Genomic DNA, 25318 nt, shown 5'->3' with positions numbered 1-25318 from the left:
TATCTCTCCCTCCATTATTTCCTTGGATCCATTAACCCTTTCACTTCAACGATAAAATGTTCCTATCGAAAATCATCTTTCAGTATTATGAGTCATATTGTATGATGATCCAATAAAGATAAAAACCAATTTTTGATATAAGAACAGAACCAAAAGGAAACCATGTAGCATTAATAAGTTACCAACTCATATCTAGTTTTTAATTAAAAAAAAAAGAAAACCATGTAGCATTCTCAACTTCTTGAGGATTAGACTTGACATTAACGGTGGTTGAAAGTGCAACCACTATGCATATCGACTTTATGATCGTCTTTGAGATGCTCAACAAGGGATGGAATGTCTCCCGTCACTGAACACTCGACCTGCAGTGCTGCTCGTGCTTGACCTTGCTGTAGTACGGGAAAATGTCGTGACACCCTAAGCTTTGGTACCGGCATGAAACCTCCAACGATTCCGCAACCTTCTCGAGAGCCAAGCATCTTATGTTGCCGAGCTCGTAACGGCATGTAGGGTGCACGTGTTCTGCACTTGTTGTTTGCAGCTTGAACATAACGTGTGGCCATTGGGACATTATGGGAAAATTAACAAACCTAGATGTCAACGTTAACTACACAAAAGTAAGTTGAGTGTCGGAGAAAGAGTAGAACAGTCGCACACACACCTGATTAATTGGAGGATACATGAGATTTGTGCAAACCGGACATTCGAGAAGCTCATGAACACCATTGCCCTTGCTTGAACGGATTTTTCCAATGGAGACATCCTAACCTCGTAAGCTAAGCCTATCCAGTTAGACTTCAAGGCTTCTTTGTAAGTACTGCCACCAGGAGCCATAGCTTTCTTTATGGCCTATTAGCAATCAAGTGTAATGGAACTTTCCTAGATGAATATACTTTTGCTCTCCTGCAGGAAGATTAAAAAATTGCAAATGTAAGTTAATATAATCAGAAGGAAAACATAACAGTTTTTCACCAAAAACCTCAAAAAGAAAATAAAGAAAATGGTATTTATAGACAAGCAGCAGGTAACATGTTGTTCAAAAGTAGGTTAGGAGGAGGTAGATACTTAGTTCATAAATTATGATAAGAGGCTTTAATTTATTTATACAAGCTCATAAATTAATTTATAAAATCTATTCTTAAATTTCATTTTATATTAAATGATAAATCACTTAATTGATTTTTTCTTAAGTGTCGATCATATATAGAGTTTGAGAAAAAAATATTATAATTTGATTTGTTAATGGATTTTTAATTTTTATTTATTTTATGAGTACGAAAATTAGTTCTAGAAATAGTTTTATCAGTATCCAAATGACCTAAATATATTGCATAAAATAAATTATGGTAATTAAATTTGTGATTTATATAATATATATAATGCTTCATAAAATTATTTTTAGCAATCAAGTATTTCTAAACTATATAAAATATTCCAAAAGTTTCAGTATTATATAGCTTTAAAATTAAGTAATTTTATTAAAAACTCAATCATGAATATTATACATAACTAATTTTAGTACAATTATCAACACAAATATTTAAAATAGTCATATTTATATTTTTTTAAACAATTATTCTTAAAACAATATTTAACAAAAACACATAATGATAAAAACAAATTTTAATTTGAAAAATTATAATAAATGTATTGTTACAAAACATTCAAACCCGCGAAACCGCGGGCATCCACCTAATATATATTAAAAGAGAAACATTGTAATAAATGTTTTTACACTATAATAGACATACTAGATTTTGACCTGCGCTTGAGAAGCGCGGGTATTTTTTGTTGTCCGTTTGATAAAATTTGAATAAATTTATAACTTTTTATTAGGAATAAATGATTTTAAAATTTCTCTATTATAATGTTTGAATTTTAAATAGTATTTTCATATCCAATCCAGACATATAGTCTGTTGTGAACAGCCATGAATTAATCAAGAAGATAGTAGAGAACAAAACATATTGAGGCAAATACCCGTTTAGGGTTTCTTATTATTGTGTGAATGAATAATCTTACAAACCCTTAGACTCATATTCATAGCAGCCTCAAAACCTGATTTCCTTTATATTTTAGGAATACATACTTATCTAGAAAAAGTAAATTTTTCAAATTGTCCGACCCACAAGTGTTGGACTTTTACTGGTGCACAGAGATTTAAGACACACAGAAGCAACATAGTCAAACCGATAGATTCAATAAATCTGTATATAGTCCTATTTTGAATTTAATAAACAAAATATGATAAAAATACGGTAAAACCCAAAACACGCTATTAACGCTATCATTTTTCAGGTTTTTAGGTACTTCTGATCTTTGTCTAAACTTAAATATATGAACCGACCTATCCATGCTACATACTCAAATATTACATGTATTTTACATGTATTTGAATTATGATTCCAAACTGATCCGAACATAAAAGAACCCATCTAAACCTGAATAAAAAAACAAAAATCTATTTGGGTCCAAATGTTTAGAATCCAAATAACCAAGATAGAAAGGAACCGATCCGAATACTTGAGCACCCAAACCTATTTTCTCATTATATTTTGTGTGCATTTTATAAGTTTTACATTTGTTAAATTTTTATGGTTTAAGATTTATTTGATAGATTTTTTTAACTAATTCAGTAGAACATATTTGTAAGATTTCTCATAGTTTTTAAACTTTATTAATAATTTGTTTTTATTATAATACATTCTATAAAAATTAAGTTAAGATAATATAAATATAATTTTATTTTAACATATGATTTGCGATTTATCAAATTTAATTTTGTAAATATTTGAAACTATATAAGATGTCATGATACAATGTTTAATGATATTATTAGTACATGTATAAAATATGGAATATTATTTTAGCTTTAATATGATTGTGATCTTAGTGATATTAATATCCCACACATATCACAATGATTGTGATCCCACGAAATTAGGAGTGTTCGTTAATTTTTATGGTAACACAATTAATATCTCACGAACATCACAATTTTTTATAGGTAGTTAGAGTTATTAATTATGTATAATTAGAGTGATTAATTGTAGGACCAAAAAAAATAAGTGTAATCAAAAGGTCCAAACAACTTTCATAGGTAGATTTACTAAAACTCATTTTCTTTTAATAGTATTGATGACAGCCTCACAATAATTTGATAATAAGTATGCTAACGCGTTCACACTATATTCATAAACGTGTTTACACAATGTATTTTGCATTTTTTAATATAAAGCCCACATACATGGTTCTAATAAAACTTTAGATTTTTCTGTTCGAATAAAAATAGATAACGAATCAAAAGCCAAAAAAAATATATATATATATATATTATTTTTATTGTTTACGGATAAAGTTGAGCAAAATATTCATAAATTTTGATTCGATTTGTTATCCGTTCTGATTTGAACCAAAAAATCTGGATATTCATAACTCTACGAAACAAATCAAATACTAAAATACAATATCCAAAAAGAAGCAAATCACAAATACAAATAGTTTTAGGAACATATATCTGATTCGATCTGTTAAATGCATATATATATACATATATGTAAAGAATTATATATATATGTTATATATATATATTATACTTTATATCAGTTTTACAATATTTTTATGAATTAAATTTATTATATCTGGTACTAGAATTTAAAAAGTTAAATAATGTTTTATTTTTGTAATAGAATGTTATTATTAAAATTTTCAATTATTTTTAAAAGAAAAATATCCTAGGATAGCACTAAAAAGTTTATGTCACAAATATAGACTCTACGAATCAAAATGACCAAAATGTTTCATTAAAGATGTAAATATACACTTATACCTCTAGGGTTAACTAATCTAAACCTTAGGGTTTAGAGTTAAGAGGTGGAGACTTGGGATTGATGTTTAAAATTTTATAAAATAGAAAATAGATATTAAAATTTGGAAATAAAAATTTTAAAAATAGTTTCAAAAATTATTTTCGAATTACAAAAAAAAAATTTGAAAAAAGTAAAAAACATTTTTGAAAAAATAAATTTCAAAAAACATTTATAAAAAAGTTCGAATTTGAAAACATATAATCTTAAATTATAAAAAAATTATTTTATTATTATATTATTTTATTATTTTTGTTTTTTTATTTTTTTTATATATCTAGGGTATTAGTATCCTTTTACCTATTAAATGAAATATTTTGTTTAATTTCATCTTTGTGGTCTATTTTTGTGACCAAAACTTGAAAATAGTCTATTAATGAGAATTGCCCTTTTTAAAATTTTATTTTATTTACATATAATTTTATTTTATTTACATATCAAATCGGATATTCTTTAACATTCTAAAACATTTCGGATATCCGTGTCACCGAATATCTAGGTGGCTAAAGATCGAATCAACACGAATGCTTCCAAATACCTAGATATTTAATCTGTGTCCACCCCTATTTACGGATACAATTTTATTTTCTTCATATGAAAAAATGACTGATGTCAACCCCTTTTTTATTTTAAATTAATTTTAATTTTATCTTTCATGTATTATTTTGAACAAAAATTTCATATAATATTAAATAACAATATCTTTATATTTTAGTCAACTATTTTTATATACTTTTTACATAGACATACATGTGCACCTTGATGTGAGCACCCTGTAACTAAGTATTCACCATAACTGAAATATCTAATTTTTTTAAAGTTGAAATATTTTTTCTTAATGCTTCTTTCACTACTGACAAAATTGTAGTGAATGATTTGTCTTAATAATTTTCTTTTCTTTTTGTTAAACTATTATCTGTTTAGAAACTATAATATGAAACTATTTGTTCGACATGACGACTATCTAAAATTCATAACACGGAAATAAAAATATTATTAATTTTTAGTTTTTACCGAAAAAAACCAAAAAATCAAACATTTCAACCGGATAAACTAAAATAAATAATAATTTAAAATAATAATTATATTTTAGATGATTAAAAACTAAAAAAAAAAACTTAAAAAATCAAACCAATATCAAGATTAAACATTTTTAATATCTTTTTATTAAAAATAACTAAACTAATAATCACATCCCGCGTAAGACGCGGATTATTACCTAATCATCCTATTAAACAGTTTAGCAAAAGCATACAGCTCCTGCAGCATACTGCTTCCATAGCATATTGGTACTGCTAATGTTAATGCTCTACCAATCAAGGCTTATGTTGTATTTATTTAGTAGTTTTTGCTTATGAGAAAACCTACAAAATTTGGAAACATTATATAAGAAAAACAAAACAAAGGTGTATGTTGATCCGTAAGCAAACATAAATAATATCTCTATAAGACTATAATACATATTTGAAAATAAAGAAAACTAACTTGAGGTATGGTCTTGATATAGAAATTAAACATGAGACCTAGTTTCCACCACACCTCAAGTTTTTTATGGGCATTGTAAAGCACTTTGCAAAAAAAAAAAAGAAGAAGAGTTTATTAAGGGTACTGTGAATCTGATTTAAGATGAGTTTGTTAATTTCCTCTCTCGAATTACGACCATCACAGTCAATAAATATTTTCTAATAAATTAAAAATTAATTTAGTCTATTTTAAAATGATATTGATCAAATGTACTATGTTAAGTGGATAAATATTATTTGCAGGTTAACATGATGCAAAATATGATTTGAGAATTGAAGAGTTTGAGCATGTTTAGTTTCACTATCCTGGTCTTTAATCTTGATCAGCCAACTTTGCATTAAGCTTCTCCATAGAAAACTTCTTTTTTTTTAATTATTGATAATAGTTTCTGTCGAAGATTATCTCAGAGGCAATCATTTGTCTTGTTAGAAATTAAAACTTCATCACCCTTTCACAAAGAGAGTCAATAGAACCATTGCAAAGAAATTAGAAAATTACATTGAATCCAGGTAGAGATGAAATTATAGCATTATGAGTCAAACTTCCTCTACGTGTAACAGTTTGGAAATCGTGTGAGAAAGGTTAGGGACTTTTGTCATATCTAAATTTTTATTTTATATGGAAAATAAATAGAAATTAGTTACTAAACTTTATTATGTTTTTATTTTGCATTTATTTATTTGCATTTTTTAATTGTTGATATATGCTATGTGTCAAAATTTTGTTGTTCATGTGACTTGTGTTTAATATATAAACCTGAACTTTAATTTTGATCAGTCAACTTTGCATTAAGAGTCTCCATAGAAAACTTTTTTTTTAATCATTGATAATAGTTTTTGTCGAAGTCAATCTCAGAAGCAATCATTGGTCTGGTTAGAAATTAAAACTTCACCACCCTTTACAAAGAGAGTCAATAGAACCATTGCAAATAAATTAGAAAATTACATTGAATCCAGGTAGAGATGGATTTATAGCATTGTGAGTCAAATTTCCTTGTGTAACAGTTTAGAAATCGTGTGATCATGTGAGAAAGATTAGGAACTTTTGTTAGATCTAAATTTTTCTTTTATATGGAGAATAAATAGAAAGCAGTTACTAAACGTTATTGTGTTTTTATTTTGCATTTTTTATTTACATTTTTTATTGTTTATGCTATGTGTCAAAAATTTGTTGGTCATGTGACTTGTATTTTAGTATATAAAAGATTAGAATTTGTAATTTGGGTATCTGTAAATTTAATGAGCTTAGACTTTCTAATTAATGGAGTTTAGAGATAGCATGTTTAGTTAAAGATTTATCGCATCATTAGTGGTACTAGAGGCATAGCCTCCACGCAAGCGCGGGGCCGTGTACATTGATGCGTTTTGTAATTTTGTATAAAGAATTTTGTCGTTCGTTTTTTTTTTTTGAACTTTTGTTTTTTTTATCTATAATAGTGATGAATGTAATAGTGGAAGGCACACAACTTGATTAGGTTGATATTAGAATAACCGGTGTTTCTTATGTGTTGATATTTTCATATCTTATCTTGGTAATGATTTGATCAACCATCAGTATTTTTATCACTTCCATATTCAAATGCCAAAGTTCCTTGGATTGATAATGTGTACTTAGAAAGTGGCTAGTATATCATTGAAAATAGTGTAAGGTAAAAGATATAAAATTTGGTTTAAAAAAATTAGCAAATTATACGAACATAGATTAATTTATTATTTTACCCCGAATTAATTTTAAAATATAGAATTCTAATAAAATTGTTTTAAAAAATTTAAGAACTCTAGAGATTTATAAAATTAAATAGTTACAAAATTAAAAAATTAGTGGTTTTTGCTGGACTTTGTTAAAAATGTGGTGGAAAAAAAATCTGGAATATATTGAACAAAAAATAGAATTTGATATAGTTTATGACCTAATATAGTGATCAAATAAAATCTGAGTTTTAATGGTATAGTTGTGGGTTTTCATATTTGTCTTTTCATTGTCTGGTGTTGAAAGTAATTAAACACTGAAATATATATCAAATACAAATAAAGTAGTAACATGTTGCTTTGTAACATATTTCCTATCAGTGCTAACACAAATGCAAATAACATGTTTTTTTATCTTTTGGCTAATTAAAACTCTTAAACTCCATAGAGCAAAAAAACATTGTCTTGTTGTCGTCAGTAGGATAGCTTCTGTTAAACTATTCAGATTTGTCTCTTTCTTCTTATTCGTATACTCTGTTTTCAGTTTTCTCTTGTGCAAGAACATGTTCTTCTCAACCTGAGACAACTTCAGGTCCTGGGGTTTGCAAACTACTGCTGATGACTTCTACGTTTGATGAATAGTTAGCGCAAAATACTCTACTGGGTTAGTTTATCAAAAACTGAGAGGAGACTGTACTCATATACCTTGGACTAAAGCAGTGTGGATTAAAGGAGGCATTCCTAAGCATTGTTTTATGGTGTGGCTGGTGGTTCTGAACCGCTGCCCAACTCGCGATCGTCTCCAGTCCTGGGGTTTGCAAACTGATACTAACTGTCTTCTCTGTGGTCTTCATCTAGAGAGTCGAGATCACCTCTATTTTGATTGCCCTTACTCGTGGGAACTATGGTCAACTATGGCCACAAGATTCACTTTGAATCCTTTGAGGACATGGGATCGCTCACTAAGTCAGATGCACACACTCTCTGGTAACAGATTCCGGCGTCGTCTTCTCCTGCTAGCCTGGCAAGCGATCATCTACGGTTTGGGCTGAAAGAAATTCTAGACTTCATCGACACACTTTCCGATCTCCTGACGTGTTGCTCGTCTTGTTGATTGTCAAATTAAAGACCGCATCAACAGTTTCCGGGAAGTCAACCCAACAACTTGTTCACAGCTCCTCCAACTATGGTTTCTTGCTTGTGATCCTACCATCGTCTCCGCTTGATTGCTCCATTCTCCGTCTCCTTATTTCTCATCAAACGTTTCCAAATCCGTTTTGGGCTAAACTGCAATGGGTTTCTTAACTATGGGCAATATTTTGTGTTTATTAATGGGCCTTGTTTTGTAACTGAAGACCATATGGCCTTCTGAACCTTTTCTATTCTTCTGCATTTAAATTAATGAAAGCCTTTTCAAACCTGAGACAACTTGAATGGACTTAATGACATCACCAACTTTAACAGCCATAAAATCTTCATTTTGAGTAACGTAACCGAAGATAGCGTAACGACCGTCCAAGATGTTGGAATTGCTTGGCGTCAGCTCACTCACTTTCAGCACCAAAAACACTTGGCTCGATCCTGGTCATTCTCAAACTCCTGTTTTGCATTACATATAATTAAAATATATATTGTGGGGAAAGTTTGATGTCTTACATCTCTGGATCTCCATGCCATCGTAGAAATGGCGCTCCACCAAGTCCACAAAGTTCCTGGCGGTAACAGGGGCGTTATAGCCATCGAGGACACTGCAGAAAACACAATCCTCAAGGTTGGGGGTTGTCCTTGATCTTGACATTCATGTACACAGTGGCTCTTCCCTTGATAAGATGCATGTTTATACACTCTGCAGGGACTTCATAAGGGAAGCCATCGACCATGTCCTCTTCTATTCTGCAGAGCGCCACAGGACAGGAAGATCTCAGCTGCAGTCATCAAGAAGGGACTAAATGAGCAAATATATCAGCTTCCTTACTAATCCAAAACCATATTGGTTTTTTTTATCTCTCATGCATTACACCTTTGAGTAAACTCATTCACCAACATACTGGAGAATCTCTTTATCTTTAGGAGCAACCACATCTCTCTTCCAATCTTCGACAATCTGTCGCATATCTTGCACACCAGCTTCCAACTTTTGAATCAGTTCGTAACCATGATCCTTCTTCGCCTCAGAAAAACCCGCCACAATCATGCTTTTCCCTTGCTGCAATGATCCACTTGCTTGTCTCACATTCTACAACAACAACAACAATGGAAAAAAATACAGACTTGCATACATTCTTATAATAGATCATACTTGCTCTTCATAGCAGATTAACTAACTGACTTTAATCATGCTTACTTACACCTAATCCATACTTCTAGCCTTTAGACAAATCTTGCAAGCAATTAAAACACTGTTCTAACAACTTTTCTCAGACCACTCTCTGATCATCTCCTAGTTTGACTTACTCAGTTTAATTATTAACTAACCTCTTAAGATGACTAACGACTCTTTAGAGATGTAATGCAAGGTTGCCTCCTTCTTTGACTCTAATTTAACTTTTTCTTTTTCTTTCTCTTTCACTTAAGCCTTTGATTCTCTTCTTCTCTGCCCATTGTCTTCACTCTTTCTTGTTTGCAGGGTTTATATCTCGTAATCAATTCTAAACAGCTTTTCTTAGGATATCCAACCAAGTTTAGAAACGCCAAAACTGAAATCTCACGGCACAACTGAAATCAAAAAGTCATCCAACTTTTTTGGAAGGGAAAGTGGTCAAACATATTTTCCTTAAGTAAGAAATACCAAAAACATGAGAAGATGTTTAAATTAGGGACTGACCTGTCTTGATTGAACACTTTAGTTTGTGACAAAGCTGTAGAGAAGACCAGACTATAAGACAAAAACAAAACCGAATGGGAAACAATTATCTCTCTTTCACTCTGACTCTCTTCCACATATTACTCCTCTTATGCAAAACTCCCAGTGAGGAAATAGACCACAAGTCTAGTCATTGCTTCACCGTTCTTAAGGTCAGAACCTTGCACATGACGAATTTGGCCAAGATTTGCCATTTGATAAAGAGCTTCACAATTAATAACGAAATCATATATAAATTTCTAAAATATAAATTAGCAAACGTAAATGAAAAAACAGGCAGTTTTGAGTTCGTGTTTGTAAGAGATTGAAGATGTCAAACTTCCTAATCATTGTTCAAAATTTCATCAATAGCAGGAATGGATCTGTGGATCACTAAATTCTGTTGGAAGAGTAAAATCATGTCTTTCAAAAAAAAAAACAGGGATCGAAAAATATGATGGTCGATAGTATAAGACGACAATACCTTTTCTGCAAGGATAAAGAGAGTGATTCCATAAGTTCTCATTTTGCTTGATGTTTCGCGAGTCCAAGAAAAGGAAGAGGAGGCGACCAACGACAGCATCAGACGGAAGTATTTCGAAAGAGGATTTTAGATTTTTGAGAGAAAATAAATTGAGATAGCGTGTTGGTGATGCTTGATTCCATTCTCAACCCTTTCCGATTTATAGTATCTGAGGTTTCGCGAGTAGATACGTACAAAGCTAATGCTTTGATTGTAAAATAGAAGGTAAGGAAGCGACAGAGATGAAGACATAGGGGAGGTTGAAAGTTGAAAGGAAGGAGACGGCAAAAAGATATTAGACTCAAGCCCATATGACGTGTCAAAATAAAATGTTGTAATTGGAAGAATATTTTTAGTGACGTGGATAGCCTAAAATTTCAGAATATCTTACTTTTAGTATTGTGATAGTCTCTCCATTCCATGGAATACCTAGTGAATTTAATAATTATATTGTTTTGCTATATAATTAAAACTAAATGAAAAGAAAAGACAACCAATCATTTATTGACACATACATTTAATCTTTTATAGTTTGTGCTGGGTCTTTAAAAATCAACTTTCTCTTGCTTTCATTAATTTTTTTCTACTTTTTGTTTTTTTAAACAATTTAATTTCTGAGAGCTTTTGGGAGAAACCTACCGCTGTTCAGATTCTTAACTAAATATTGTATTAACAAACTACTATATAATACAAAACAAAATTGTGGATTCAAAGTATTCAAAAGAAATTTTGGAATGGAATAACATACAGAACAGCCAAAAGTTGAGAATCCAACAATTTAATGAAAATAACGTAACTTGTAATATAAAATTTTAAATATATGAGACGAAAGAACAATCCATTAAAATCATTATAGACTTATAGTGCATACTTCGATATTGCAGTTTGTTTTTGGTAAAATGTTAAATTCGATATTGCAAAAAAAAATTTGGTTTTATATTTTGACGAAGTCAGTGCGTGTACTAATTCAGCTGGGCATTGATGAAGTTCCAATCTTATGAGTTTGTAAACGTTTTTCAATACAATTTTTTAATTATATGACGTAGTCGTTTTTGTGTTCAAAAAAAAAAAAGACGTAGTCGTTTAGCTATATCAACCGTCAAGGAAATAATATATTGCATGAAAACGCAACGTAATGGACACGAACTCACAACTATGAATCAAAGTTATTTTAAATTCCTTAAATCATCCAATGTACCCATCATACACATTTTTTAACGTTCGAATGTGATAGCAAATCATAAGATAATAACAGAAGGCAGAAAACACTAAAATAAATAAATTTGGTTAAATCTTTCTGCCAACGAGAAGACGTATATATAAAAGCTTTTTGTATTTCAAAAAATGAATGAAGCAGAAAATTACGAAGGAAAATACCAAAACTAAGAGCATGGACTTTCCCTTTCGAGCTTACAACAAAGAGACGTATACGTAGTTTCTTATAAATTTAAAACCATTAAGACGTAAGTCCAATAAATAATTTAGGACGAGAAAAAACTAGAATAAATTCGTATTCGAACTTCAAGTTCAACGCGGTCTCTCCTTAATAATTTATATATCTAGTTATATAAACATACACATATATATATAGATGCGCATTTACATGTATAAAAATATCCCAACCTTTTGGACTTGATTACTTAGCTAATAAGAGCATCTCCAATGGTGTTACCACCATTGGAATCCTTAGCATTATTAAACTAATTTTTTTTTTTTGAATAGTTAAGGATCCTAATCAAAATTCTATCTCCAATGGTGTTCTCTAATTTGGAGTTCTTAGAAATAAAACACAACTCTTGAATTTTCTGATTCTTGACATCCTCAATGTTGAGACTTTGAGAAGACTAATGAATGCTTAAAGTAGAGAACTTTAGTTATATCAGAGATAGACCTATAAACGTACCAATAGTATGAACATATAGTGACTGAATGAAAAAGGCTAAGTTGGTGTTAGAAAAGGCTTCATATATATAAGAAAAATTTCGGGAAAGCCACACCCTCTTCATACCAGCAAAGGTTTTCAAATTACTCTAGAAAGTAAAACCAGAGACTCAAATAGTTGAGAGTCTGATATGAAATTTGAAATAACTAACTAAGATGGAGATAAAACAAGTAAGAGTACCTCCACAAATCACACCCACAAAAGAGACAATACTCAACATTCAAAGTATGACATCTCACCTGCAGGATATGGCTTCCTCTTCCTTTGTGCATTTTCATTAATAGGAACAAGCTTCCAGTTTTTTCTCTGGTTCATTATGGTTTCCCTTGCCTATTTGGTAAAATATGTAACAATTTATTTAGCTCATTCAACATAAAGATAGAGACTTCCCTATATTCTAAGGTCTTGGAAGCAATTGAACACAATCAGAGTCTGATTCACAAAGCATTGGTTTTTAAGTTTGATGTATAAAGATTATAGAGAGCATCCACATTATAAGACCCATCTTACAAATTGTATGACTATGCACAACACTAAATATCATAACAGAGCAGAGTAACAGGTGACAAGGAAAGCAGAACACATGCGTAGGCAAGAAACAAGTCTACACAATGATTTACATACCTTTCCTTGATGGCTTTTTAACGAGGCAGACAAAGTAAACTTAACAAAGTCTGATAAGCGACCCAGTAACATGTCGAACAGCTTCCGTCTGTACGAACGACGAGCGTAGCTACTTCTCTACAGCGAGTGGTAGTGACACGAAACCTAACACGAGAAACTCTTCACATCTCAAGATTGCAAAAAAGGTATTGAGCTTTAAGAGAGAGAGAGAGTGCGAGAAGGTTAAAGCATACCTGATGCAGATGAGGAGAACGATAGGCTATTGGATTTGATTCCACCGTGAGCATAAAAGGCGGAAGATGGTTGACGCGGGTCCGGAGTTAGGCAGAGGCACGGCGGCGAAGCTAACGACTTCACCTTCTCTGTGGTGTTGCGGCGGAGATCTCGAAGATGATGAAGCAGCAGTTCCTTTGTTTCCTTCTTCTTCTCCCATGGCTGCTCCTTCTCTCCATTACAGAATCTGGATTCGTTGTTGTACAAGAAGAAGAGTCAATGCCAAGCTGCCATGTCTATAAGGATTTGATCCTTAAAATCTTTATTTAGGGATCAATCCTTAGGTAACTAAGTGTTTATATTGTTATTATATTATTAATCCCCTAGGATTAAGAGCTAAGGATTCCTCTTCATCCCCCGTTGCGGGTGATCTAAACAATCTCAAAGAATACTTGCATGAAACGCATCAGGAAAGGAATAACACTAACTTTCCCAAACTCCAAAACAAGATCCTTAATTATTTGACGCACAGGGTAACTGATATTACGTGTATACGCACACCAAATAACCTAATGTGCACACTACCACAATCGAATGGTATGTCGATGTAGCACTTTAGGATCGAATCCACAGAGACCAATTATTACACTTTATCTTTATGAGATCAATATCAAGCTAAAACAATATGGGGGTTTTAAAGTTGAGGAATCGTAACAAGCAAGTAATAGATTGAATTAAAGTTTTCAGATGATTAAAAATGCTAGCCTAGGATGGTTTGATCGGGTGTTAAACAAGTGTGAGCCAAACAATTATTCAAGTTTAATTAAGAGCAAGTCTAGAACTCGGATCACTCAAGTAGAACAGCCCACTGTCGTGGTACTGCTCCCTATACTGATCGATCTTGATACCTAAACTCTCGTTTGGATCAAGATGCGACAGCAAGCAATAGAGGTCAAGTCCGATATGTTCACAAAACACCCTAACATCTACTTTCGCTGGTTAGGGATGCAATGCTCATTTAAGTTATGTCTAGCAACCTATAACACTTTTGATGAATAGATTAAACCTAGAATCAGGCACTAAGTGGTTAACTTGATGCAAGCCTTAAGAACAACAATGAATGAAGACAATCGATTTATAACTTATTTATGTCAAGCTCACGGATCTAACACCCTAACACCCTAGACTAAGCAAGCTGACTACTCAGCCATGGAGCAAGAAAACACAGAGACAGAGATATAAAGCAACATGAAATATGACTGAAATAAAGTAATAGGGTTCAGGGGGTTCTTCTCTAAATCGAGAGAGATGGCCTTCTCCCTTTACAAAGTAGCAGAATCTCAAGTCTCCAACTCTAAGGTCTGGTTCCTTGTCTCCAAAACAGCGTAGAATGATAAAGAGAAACAGAAAATATGATATATCAAAGCCACAGGCGGCTGGGAGAGAAAATAGGGATAATTAGGGCAAATCCCGTAATGATTGTAGTTTCCTTAAAAATCTCTGCCGCTGGAACACTCACTCGGAACAATCACTCGGGTTGCTCCGCTATCCGGAACAGTCATCAAGACTGTTCTGCGTGAAAACCACCAAATTGCACTGTTTGCTGCCTCTTTTGTTCCAGCTGGTCCATCTCCCATCCAATGCAACTCCAGACCTGTAATGACTCCAAAAGGACTAGGAAGACTCGATAAAGACTTGAAAACCAATTTAAAAGCATATATACAAGATGTATAAAACACCATATATCAATTCCCCCAGACTTAGATCCTTGTTTGTCCTCAAACAATGTCAAGTATCAAGAACAGGGAGAAAGGTTTGAAAGTGTGGGAACTCTCCTATTCTCAGCAACCATACTTTAACCACGAATCTCTGAACCATACAAGCAGTAAAACTAGGACAACACACCCTTACCGGAACCCCACTGACTGCTGTTCAAAAATCGGCTCCATACTCTTCATCTCAAACCTGAAAAAGCAACACTATCGAGACAGAACTCCCTACATTCATTTAAGAGTAGCGTGAGCTTCTCATCACAGGCATCATTCAGGGTAGACGGTCTAGGTGTGGAACAGGCTATTTAATGGTGGAGTTAAGAGTGTTTAGGGGCTACCATTTCATTGAAGAGGATGCATGATATCACACAAAATGGCAAGAGAGGATAGATCCATTGATGTCCACAGCCTCTACTCGTTTTTGCTCTATCTGGTGCGACTGTTCTGATGACGGAACAGGCAACTGATTGTTCTGCTTTCCACTTTCCTCTACACACTCTTCAATACTTGGTACCAACTTCTTGCTCGACCTTTCCAGTGGCTCCATGTTTCTTTTCTTTCTTCCCTTCTCCATCACATTAATCTCGTTTTTTTTTTTTTTTTTTTTTTTTTTTTGAAGACTGATATGGTGATGTGACGAAGAAGGAGGTAATACATGATCGTTCTGAGTGCCACTGGTGGTTCTGATTTCGCGACCATTCTGGTTCTCCACCCCTGCTCTTGCGCAGTTCATTGGTTATGGAGCGGTTGCTCCCTTAATCTGCTTGTTCTCCTTTCTGACTGAATTTCTGCAGCAGTAACGAGTAGGAGGCTGCGTTGATCCTTTCCTCTCCGACCTTTTTGCACATATCTGCACATATGACACTGAAAAACAAATGCATGAAGGTGGAATAAAGGCTAAGGTGCAGGGTGGGAACTAGCTAAAGATGAGCTAGCCACTCAGGATCAGCAAGATGGATAAAAAGGATAAGAAGTCCTGAGTGTGTTCTCGTTTCCCTGATCTAATGCCCATAACAAGAAGAATTTCAGTCAAGATTAGGTTCAAGTAAGGTGGAGTTAAGTCTACCCAGTGTAACCTGATCGGCTGAGAACTTCTGGAGAATCAAGTGAGATATGTCAGGGTGTTCCAGGTCCACATGTGTGTCTTTCGCCACTGCTAAGGTCACTGAATAAGATAACTAAAGCACGAGGTGGTCAGTGATCAACACAGAATAAGGTCCTAATTCCCACAAAATTTTGACTGACTCAATAAAAACGGACTCAAATTGACCCAAAAGAAAAACAAAAGAAAGAAACGAGTTAGTAAACGACGAAAACCCTCCCCCAGACTTACTTCACAACGTCCCTGGTGTGAAAATAAATCAGAGAGAAGGAGAAAACAAAAATAATTTTTTTTTTTGGTCGAGATACTTACCTGAGTGGAGCAGACGCTCCATGAAAATTCTGGGTGTTCTATCGTCAGATGATCGCCTGGAACAACCGCTCTTTTCAGGGGGTAGGTTGTTCCGTTTCTGCAACCCATAATTTTTGAAGTATCTCGAATTTTTCTGCTTTTGACCTGAAACTCAATAAACTAAAACGAAAAATAAGTAAAAAAACAAAACAAACAAGTTATATTTACACTTACCAGTGGGTTGCCTCCCACCAAGCGCTTGGTTTAAGTCTCTAGCTTGACTTGGTGACTGGGATCAGTCGGGTTGAGCAGGAGGGCCTGTTCCAAAACAAGCGCCACAATCAGACATGTTCAGCTTCAGAACTCTACTCAGCAACCCTTTCACAGCAGCTTCCCCTTTCTCCTTCAGCTCATGTGTGAGAATAGCTCTGACTTTAGAGAAAGGTTTAGAGGTACCCTTGCACTTTACCTCATACTCAATGGAGTTCTCATCACACTTGAGAGGTATCAAAGTCATTGTAGGATCTCCCTTGACCCTTTTCTTCTGGACTTTCTGTTTCACCCGTGAATTCCCTCTGAATTTAGTAGGATCAGTGCTAGGATCTTCATCAAAGAACAGTCTGCTCTCACCCTTATCACCATGCTCCTTCTTTGGAATAACCTTCAGCTTTTCTACATCAAACACTGAGATGCGAGAGGCGTGTGATGAGGAAGATCTGGTGGGTACAGCCTTGTAGAAAACTTTCTTGTTGATGTTGGAGAAGCAGACTCTCTTGTTGGGCATATCGATGGTTGCTCCAACAGTAGCCATGAATGTCCTTCCAAATATCAAAGGCATCTCATGATCCTTGTTCATCTCAACAACTTGAAACTCAGCAGGAACAATGCATTCCCCTACTTGAACATGAAGGCTGCGGATGGTTCCATATGGGACTGCTCTGGAAGAGTTTGCAAAGGTCAGGGTCAGCTGAGAACGCTCAACATCAGCAATACCCAAATCGTCTACAATAGCCTTTGAGACGAGATTCACACAAGAACCAGAGTCACAAAGAGCATCCTTGAAGGTTGTTCCTGCGATGGAACATGGGAAAACAAACTTTCCAGGATCATCAACCTTAGGCAATACCTTCAGTGCTGGTGTAGACAGTGCTTTGGTATAGAGGACCTTGATCTCCTCTTGAGTCTCTCTACAGTGTTTAAAGAACTGGAGCAATGGACGAATCTGCAGAGCATCTTCGAATGCAAGTTCTTTAGGAAGCCTTCTCACCATCTTGTTAAAACCTATCAGCTGCTCTTCACTAATGGGATCCATCAGATGTCTAGGTGGAATTGGATAGGGAACCTTGGGAACATAGACTCGACTGGTGGAGTTTCAGCAGGTTCGCTAGGAGCAGTCACTCCAGAGCTAGCAGACTGCTCTGTGTTCTCTTCTGCGCCTAGAATAGTCTCAGCAAACGGCTGCTCTATTGCATTACAGTGCTCAGTCCTAGGATTTTTATCAGTTCTTCCAGGGAGCGTCTCTTGTTGCCTCTTGACACTCTCAGCTGTTTGAGCAAGCTGAACATCGATCTTTCTTATATGGATCGCAAGATTGTCATACTTGTTATTCAGCTCAGTGAACATGTTGCCCATCCTGGTGTCTATTTCCGTGGTTACCTGATTCAACGCCTTGGCCTGAACCTGCTGACCCTGCAACAGCTGTTGCATCATCATACCCAGACCCTTCAGCTCATCTGGTTGACTGTTCCCGGTAGCTGGAACAGCATGTGGATTGCTCTGCGGTTGTCGCTGGTTCTGGTTCTGAATATGCCCGGCCGTAGGTTGTTCCATGCTGAAAACGTGCCCTTGGTTGTTTTTCAGTAGCTGATCAACCTTGGCAGTCAGCTCATCTATTTTCTGGGCGTCAGAACTGTTTCCTTTCTTGGAGCAATCACTCTCCTCTTTCTTATTAGCTGAGCTAGCAGCCATGTTCTCAATCAGCTTAAACGCTCCAGCAGTGGTTTGAGTCATGAAGTCTCCATTGCTCGCAGAGTTTAGAGCACCTTGGTATTTCCAGTCCACTCCATCATAGAAAATGTCCAGGATATAATCATCATCAAATCCATGGTGAGGACATTCTCTGCGATAGTCATTGAAGCGCTCCCATGCGTCGCAGAAAGGCTCATCAGTGAGCTGTCTGAAGGAGGTGATCTTGTTCCTCAATGCAGCTGTTCTCGCCTTAGAGTAGAAATGGCTGAGGAACGCTGATCGGACCTGTTCCCATGAAGTGAGAGAGCCGGTAGGGAGAGAGTTCAACCACCGTGCAGCTTTTCCATCAAGAGAGAATGGGAATAACATGCACCTGATGTAATCTGGTGGAACACCATTCGCGCGAGTGAAACTGCAGACTTTTTCGAAGCTCTCAATATGCTCCATTGGAATTTCTGTAGAGAGACCAGAGAACACCTTTCTCTGTACTAGACCATCAAAGCAGGCTTGATCTCGAAGTCCTGCCTGGTGCAGAGTGGAGGAACAATGGCAGAGCGCGTAGTAGGGATGTTACGCGGAAGGTTTCTCTGCCCGATTGGAACAGTCTGCGCCTGTTGTTCTTGCTGCGCGAGAGCAGCCTGTTCAGCAGCATCCTGCTGAGCTTGGATGGTCTGCTGCATTTGTTGCATCTGCTGCTGCATGAGTGCCATAGCCGCAGCGAGATCATCCTGATTGGCGTGATCACCCATAGTGGTGTCAGTTTGCCTTGGCTGTTGACGATTTGTTCTTTCTAACCTTGCTAGCTCCTGGTTGGTAAATGTAACTAACTCTCTTTGTGCGTTTCTCCGAGTATGTCTACTGGTCATGCACCTGGACGATTAGCTGCAACAAAAAGGATAAGGCAAGTTAGAGGTCTTAGACTAAATAAATAACCGAAAAATAAAGGTAAAAAGATGGTCCCCGGCAACGGCGCCAATTTGATATTACGTGTATACGCACACCAAATAACCTAATGTGCACACTACCACAATCGAATGGTATGTCAGGCACTAAGTGGTTAACTTGATGCAAGCCTTAAGAACAACAATGAATGAAGACAATCGATTTATAACTTATTTATGTCAAGCTCACGGATCTAACACCCTAACACCCTAGACTAAGCAAGCTGACTACTCAGCCATGGAGCAAGAAAACACAGAGACAGAGATATAAAGCAACATGAAATATGACTGAAATAAAGTAATAGGGTTCAGGGGGGTTCTCTAAATCGAGAGAGATGGCCTTCTCCCTTTACAAAGTAGCAGAATCTCAAGTCTCCAACTCTAAGGTCTGGTTCCTTGTCTCCAAAACAGCGTAGAATAATAAAGAAAAACAGAAAATATGATATATCAAAGCCACAGGCGGCTGGGAGAGAAAATAGGGATAATTAGGGCAAATCCCGTAATGATTGTAGTTTCCTTAAAAATCTCTGCCGCTGGAAACACTCACTCGGAACAATCACTCGGGTTTGCTCCGCTATCGGAACAGTCATCAAGACTGTTCTGCGTGAAAACCACCAAATTGCACTGTTTGCTGCCTCTTTTGTTCCAGCTGGTCCATCTCCCATCCAATGCAACTCCAGACCTGTAATGACTCCAAAAGGACTAGGAAGACTCGATAAAGACTTGAAAACCAATTAAAAGCATATATAAAGATGTATAAAACACCATATATCAGTAACTGTTTTGCGGTTTACAGTACTTGAGAACGATTAGTATAAGGGCTTTTTGCAGAATTGACCTATAACTTAAAGTCAAACACAAAACTAACCTCCATTTTTTTTGAAAATTGGTTTTGCCCTATTCACCCCACAAGTTCATATAATTTACGAAAATGCCATCAATTTTTTTTTTTTTTCGAAAATGACATTTTTACTCTCTCACCCTCATCATCTTCAAGTAATTACAAGATTGTCATTGTCATCAATACCACAACCACCATGAACAACCAATTTGAAGCTCTTAATGCTCCCAAAATCGATTTACCTTCTTCTTTTTCCATTCTTGTGAACTAAACACAACATATCTCTCACTTTCTCTCCACAATGAGCTAAAAAAACCCAAGATTTTGATTCTAAATTTTTATGGTTCATAGAGTCATAGAAGCTAACGATTCTGGGTGGGTTACTTTCGTTTGTGATTTTGTGTGCTTGGAGAAGCCTTATGTATGCTAAGGAACTTATCTCACCAATTTAAGGTATGACATCGAATTTTTTCCAGATCTGTTCGTCAGACGACTTACTTGGGAAGTCGTCTGGCTGTAGACGACTTACCTGGAAGTCGTCTGGTCAACGCAGAGGTTATTTTTGCAATTGACTTTGAAATCTGTAACCTGAGACGACTGAAAGTTAAGTCGTCTGTTTTTGTTTGGTTTCAAAAAAAATTCCAAAGAACCTAGACGACTTACATTTCAGTCGTCATAGGTTAGTTTTGCATTTGACTGGATAATTTCAGAAGTTTGACTTCCCCAGACGACTTACATTTCAGTCGTCTGGCGAAAATTAAAATAATAATATTTTTTTAAAAGTAAACGACTTACAATTAAGTTGTCATAGGTTAGTTTTGCAATTGAAAAAAAAATTCAAGATTTAATTATACACAGACGACTTATAATTCAGTCGTCCACGAGACGACTTACTTGTAAGTCGTCCAGGATTTTTTCCGAGATTCTGGTCAAACCTCGTAAATCCTGGACGACTTACATTTCAGTCGTCTCGTGGACGACTGAATTATAAGTCGTCTGTATATAATTAAATCTTGAAGTTTTTTTTTCAATTGCAAAACTAACCTATGACGACTTAACTGTAAGTCGTCTACTTTTAAAAAAATATTATTATTTTAATTTTCACTAGACGACTGAAATGTAAGTCGTCCAGAAAAGTCAAACTTCTGAAATATCCAGTCAAATGCAAAACTAACCTATGACGACTGAAATGTAAGTCGTCTAGCTTTTTTGGAGTTTTTTTTAACCAAACAATAGTAGACGACTTATTTTTCAGTCGTCCGAAATAACAGATTTCAAAGTCAATTGCAAAAATAACCTCTGCGTTGACCAGACGACGTATAGTTTAGTCGTCTGGACAACTTAGATTGAAGTCGTCCGCGTCTTCTCCGCTAGTTTTTAAGTCTTCTACGTTAGTTTTTGAATAACTTGTATTTTTAAGAGTGATAAGTAACTTCAAGATATGTAAAACTCATATTTACAAAATATGTTCTCTCCTTAGTTTTACTAAATTTGACTAAGTTTTTCAACGCAAACTTATAAAAATATGATATGCTTTGACTAGTTACTATTGTTTGTTTCCATCTCTTAAGTATTATTGTTATAGACAATAATGATGACTATTGTTATGAGTTGGAAGAAGGGTTAAAATGCTTCTTAAAATGTTGTATCAATATGAAGCTACCAATATTCTTGTTTATTAAGATGAGAAAAAGGCCATTGGAGTTTATTATTGCATATGAGAGATCCAAAGATAAGAAAAAGGCTACTGAAGTCTATTATTTCATTGATTTGTAAATGTGTAAACACATTGTTAGCACATTTAATACATCTTGGAAAACATTATTACTGATTTTACAAAAAATTCACAACTAAAAGAGTAGACATGCAATTCACAAAACAGACCACAAACAAAACTATTATAGATCATTCCTCTACAAAGACAAGCTTGGATTCCACTTGATATGGAAGAAAAGTCAGAAGACTTCCAGAAAGTCCAGACGACTTTTAAGAAGTCCAGACGACTTCCAGGAAGTTCAGACGACTTTGTCAGAAGACTTTTAGGAAGTTTCAAACGACTTCCAGACGACTTTACAGGAAGTCCAGACGACTTTTAGGAAGTCCAGACGACTTCCAGGAAGTCCAGACGACTTTGTCAGAAGACTTCCAAGAAGTCCAGACGACTTCCAGACGACTTCCAGACGACTAACAGGTAAGTCGTCCCAGAAGTCTTCCAGATCTGAAAAACCTGCATATTAAATCCAGATCTGAAAAACCTGCATATCCAAAAACGTTCAAATGGCTTAAAAACAGAAAAAATGAGTGGAAGATTAGATAAATCTACCTTTACAGAACACACAAAAATACATATCTAAAAATAATAGATCTACCTTTAAATTAGTGGAAGATGAGTACCATCTAATTAAAAACCTGCAAAAAAGATAGATTAGTAAGAAAGACATGAGACAAAACTGAAAAATTCATATAAAGTTTGGTGTTTTCAAGTCAAAGAGATTAGAGTGGGTTTGGAGAGTTTTAGTTTGGGAAAAAAGTAAGAACTTTATACAACAAGAAGTTACCAAATGAAGAAAAATCAGACATAAGAACTTACCAAAACGCTCAGATCTATTATGAAAGGAGACTTCGTCAGAAGACTTCCATGAAGTCCAGACGACTTCCAGGAAGTCCAGACGACTTCCTGGAAGTCCAGACGACTTCCTGGAAGTCCAGACGACTTCCTGGAAGTCCAGACGACTTTGTCAGAAGACTTCCAAGAAGTCCGACGACTTCCAGACGACTAACAGGTAAGTCGTCCCAGAAGTCTTCCAGATCTGAAAAACCTGCATATCAAATCCAGATCTGAAAAACCTGCATATCCAAAAACGTTCAAATGACTTAAAAATAGAGAAAATGAGTGGAAGATTAGATAAATCTACATTTATAGAACACACAAAATATATATCTAAAATTAATAGATCTACCTTTAAATTAGTGGAAGATGAGTACCATTTGATTAAAAACCTGCAAAAGAGATAGATTAGTAAGAAATACATGAGACAAAACTGAAAAATTCATATAAAGTTTGGTGTAGTCAAAGAGATTAGAGAGAGGTTGGAGAGTTTTAGAATGATGAACATTACATTTTTGTTGCAGCCATTTGAGAGGAGGAGAGAGAACATGTAAATTTTTCTTTATATAGGAAGACAAAAAATCCAATTAGGTTAAATATTTTGTGACTCAAACGACTTCCTGGACGACTTACATTTCAGTCGTCTGGTGAAGAAATTAAAAAGACGACTTACATGTAAGTCCAGAAGAGTTTAATATTTTTAGCGGGAAATTAAATATTTTTAGCGGGAAACTAAAATAGAAGACTTTCCAGACGACTTACAAATAAGTCGTCTGGTTTAAATTATTTAAGCGGAAAAAAAATTTTAAAAAATTTTAGGCGGGAATATTTGGACGACTTACATGTAAGTCGTCTATTTTAATTTCTTCACCAGACGACTGAAATGTAAGTCGTCTAGACCCTAAACATAACCCTAAACTAGCTTTTATATGTCGGTAAATGATCGGTTAGGTTAAACGTACATTGGTAAATTAAAGATTCGGTACGATGTGGACGACTGAAATATACGTCGTCCGAGTAAATTATTCAACAGACGACTGAAATATAAGTCGTCCACACCCTAAACATAACCCCTAAACTTATTATCTAATTAAACACTTAACAAAATCAAATCAAACTTGAAAAGTGTTTAGTATACACAGAAATAAACACATATAGGTGAAAACTAATTTTTGAAAAAAACATTTTAGTTTTCCAAAATCTAACCCTAACAATACATACAATACTACAACATATGTTTGACAAACTCCTAAACCAAAGTATTTCATGATTTACTACTTCCACTCATCTATCTTCAAAACAAATCAATTTTATCATATCTTAATTTATATCACTTAAAACTGTTATAATTACTTGATTTTTATTTTTCACGCATCAAAATATTTTTTACAAGATTTATAAAATTTTTTTTAAAAAAACTGGTACCAGACGACTTACATTTCAGTCGTCCAGACGACTACAACATCTCAGACGATTCAACATCTCAGACGATCAGACAATTCTAGGGTATTCGTAAAAATGGCTTCTGTTTTTTTGTTTGGTCACAAGGGGCTGAGCTGTAATTTCACTAGGTTTTAGGTTAGTTTTGCATTTGATTCAAGTTTGGGTATAGGTATAGGTTTGGGTTAGTTTTTAAAAAAAATAGTTGTGGGTTAGTTTTGGCAAAAACTCCTTAGTATAATCTGAGATATAGACGTCCATGCATGCAAGTTATTCTCTATAACCTCTCTTAAAAAAGGCAATCTCATCTCAGTATTTCCGTAATCAAACCACACACGGACCAACGAATAAGGATATTTTGACTCTTTAAAGCTTTTCCAGTATTATGCATCTTCGTTTCAACTGTCACCGAGGATAGGTATTACTATTTCTAACACTTTTATCAGGTAATTATCCAATATCAAAATAGTTTTAATGGTAGATGTATCTCTCCATGTATCTGTATACACATGCATCATCATGTATATATATTTATTTTCAGGTAATATTTTATTATATAAAAAATCACAAATATAACTTAAATTAGTTAAAATTGTACATGAGAATCCCATTCTCTATGATTTTTTTTGCCAATGATTTTTATCATTTTTATTTTATTGGCACATCAACATGGATTCATATCCGTTAATGATTAGAACTCTAGTCTCTAGTGATTATTTAAACTACAGGGACAAAATGGTCGGAGTCAGCTCGAGTATTCACAATCGTAAACTCATGTGACCAAACAATCTGGCCAGCGATAACACCGGAGAAAACTTCAACGGCGGAGGATTCGAGCTCAACCGGGCCAATCCATAGTCTTCAACGCGCCAGTAGGCTGGTCAGGTCGAATATGGGGACGAACCGGCTGCAATTTCGACAAAACCGGAACCGGAACATGCGAAACCGGTTCATGCGGCTCGACCCTAAAATGCTCAGCCTCCGGAAAACCACCAGCTTCACTCGCCGAGTTCACGTTAGCCGCATTGGATTTCTACGACGTGAGTCTCGTCGACGGGTTTAATCTTCCGATGTCCGTGACTCCGATGAACGGAAAGGGAAACTGTAGTGTCGCCGGCTGTGTGGCTGAACCT

The 25318-nt window shown here is 34.9% G+C and overlaps 2 long non-coding RNA genes, 1 other non-coding gene and 1 pseudogene across 3 annotated transcripts; 2 read left to right on the top strand and 2 right to left on the bottom strand.

Moving 5' to 3' along the window:
* Positions 1-146: 146 nt before the first annotated feature.
* Positions 147-3188, bottom strand: LOC125601270. The gene is made up of 2 exons (XR_007334157.1): positions 662-3188; positions 147-590 (listed from the first exon to the last, which is right to left on the bottom strand). It is a non-coding gene; the product is annotated as an uncharacterized LOC125601270 (long non-coding RNA).
* Positions 3189-11528: 8340 nt separating this feature from the next.
* On the bottom strand, positions 11529-13850 carry LOC125601271. Its single transcript, XR_007334158.1, has 3 exons — positions 13243-13850; positions 13010-13153; positions 11529-12715 (listed from the first exon to the last, which is right to left on the bottom strand). It is a non-coding gene; the product is annotated as an uncharacterized LOC125601271 (long non-coding RNA).
* A 4635-nt stretch (positions 13851-18485) lies between these two features.
* LOC125601273 lies at positions 18486-18592 on the top strand. Its single transcript, XR_007334159.1, has one exon. It is a non-coding gene; the product is annotated as a small nucleolar RNA R71 (small nucleolar RNA).
* Positions 18593-19631: 1039 nt separating this feature from the next.
* Positions 19632-25309, top strand: LOC125601272 (annotated as a pseudogene).
* Positions 25310-25318: the final 9 nt, after the last annotated feature.

Source organism: Brassica napus, unplaced genomic scaffold (assembly GCF_020379485.1).
Source record: "Brassica napus cultivar Da-Ae unplaced genomic scaffold, Da-Ae ScsIHWf_249;HRSCAF=419, whole genome shotgun sequence".
NCBI lineage: Eukaryota > Viridiplantae > Streptophyta > Magnoliopsida > Brassicales > Brassicaceae > Brassica > Brassica napus.
This window is presented reverse-complemented; position numbering and strand designations above follow the sequence as displayed.